Genomic DNA, 1,834 nt, shown 5'->3' with positions numbered 1-1,834 from the left:
CGATATTGACAGTTACGTGTCGCGCAATCGTTGCGGCACACGCAGTCTCCGCGGATGTTATTCTCAAACAACAAACTGTGAATGCAATTTAGTAACAGAGCTTGCAAACCTTAGTGATGATTGTCAAATATTGCAACAGCTCAATACTTGTACTTGTCTCAAAATATAAGATGGAATTTATTGACCTTTGCCCGAGGCCAAAATACTTCGGAGGCCGTGGCGGTGCTTCATGCCGCGCAGCTTAAAATACTTGCCCGTCCGACGGAACTACGGAAGCTTTAGCCCGATTTCGTCGCGCGCTGAGCCGGCACAGCCGATCATTAAACTGCGGTCGTTTGCAATGGCCAAATCGGAAATATATATTTTTTGATATTGCCTGTATTATGGTCCAATTAGAAGTAAGGCTTTTAATTGCATGAATTTGCTTTTTACTTGAAAAATACTTCCTGCAATATATATGACAATTTCCCGGTTCTCGTTATATAAAAGTTAATTGTACAAACCTTATATCGTCGTGCCTCCGTTAGTACGCTTCGCCATAATACGTCGACCTCATCGAGGTAGTATTTCCAGGGCAGATATATTTCCTGATTTGTAAAACTTTGCCGGCTTTCAATATAATATTTCTTCACGCGTCAACTTATTCTAACAGCGAACGGACACACACTGAACGTTTTTCACGGTCGAGGGCAGGGATTTCCGAAAAATCGAATTTTGATTGGTCAGAAAACTCTGACGTCATTGTCTAAAGTTTTCATTGGCTAGAATTTGTCGCTGTTTGTAACAGCATATAATCGCAAAGCTGTCAGTAATTGGTCGTTTGCATTGTTCCTTGTCTCTTAGTGTTTCAGACAGTAATCATTTATTATCACCATTTCAAATGATTTTGTGTCGTTACACGAGCGAAAACATGGTATTTGTATTCTAATACGTAAAATGCACATTATTATTGTTTTATATGCGTGTAAACAATTAGGTAATTGAACTCTTACCTAATTTTCTTCGCTCTCGGAAGAGCTATCCTCGTCGAGAGGAACTGGGGCTGGGAGGGGCTGTACTCGCTCGCGGCCGCCTTGCGGCGGGTACAATTCAGCCGCTTGCAAAAAAAAAGCATGTATGAGAGAGTCTTCATGCTCTTTTATGAACAAATATCGAGCCAGGTATTGTGCGATGTATTGGCTTCTAATACCTGGCCGCTTTACCCACTCCTTTACATCTCTCCACAATCTTTCAATATTTTGTGTGTGTATTTGTGGGTCGTGTGGGTCTACAAAGTTTTCAGAATGATTAATACTCAGATGTTTGTAACCATGATGTTGTAGGTTACGGTAGGCAGCCCATCCATCACTGTATATCACACTGTTTTGGTTTTATATATTTCTTAATTAGGGGTATGAGCGTGTCGGCACTGCGGTCTGTACCAAGCAGTGGCACAATAAATTTCTTTTTAGTCACACGCTCAATACCCCCAAAGACCCACACCTGGCTCAACTGTCTGCCTCTATTGTATTTTCGGCGCACGAGCAGCGTCTCGTCGATCTCAACTATTACACCGGCACCTCCTATTGAATTTTGGTTTTGTAACCAATTTTCGGTTACTTCAGAACAAAAACTCCTCCAATCTACGCTAGTTGGCTTAGAAATACTAATACATTTCATAATTTGTGCATGATCCCAGTGTTTTTGCAGCCAATGATTAACAAACAAAACTATCTTAAAAGGTTCCAAATGTGTCCCCTGCAGAAACGTGCCTGTGTAATCGCTGGTCGAGAAAACGCAACTTTTACGCCGTTTCGTCTTTGCGATTTTTTTCCATCTGCCACAATACCACATA

The 1,834-nt window shown here is 41.4% G+C and overlaps 1 protein-coding gene across 1 annotated transcript in view; it reads left to right on the top strand.

The window, feature by feature from the left end:
* LOC119589512 (peroxiredoxin-2-like) overlaps window positions 1-1,834 on the top strand; it is a 14,256-nt gene that overhangs the window by 1,046 nt on the left and 11,376 nt on the right. The gene's annotated exons all lie outside the window — the stretch shown is intronic.

The sequence above is a fragment of the Penaeus monodon genome, chromosome 25, assembly GCF_015228065.2.
Source record: "Penaeus monodon isolate SGIC_2016 chromosome 25, NSTDA_Pmon_1, whole genome shotgun sequence".
NCBI lineage: Eukaryota > Metazoa > Arthropoda > Malacostraca > Decapoda > Penaeidae > Penaeus > Penaeus monodon.
Note: the sequence above shows the minus strand (reverse complement) of the source record. Positions and strands in the feature narration are given on the sequence as shown.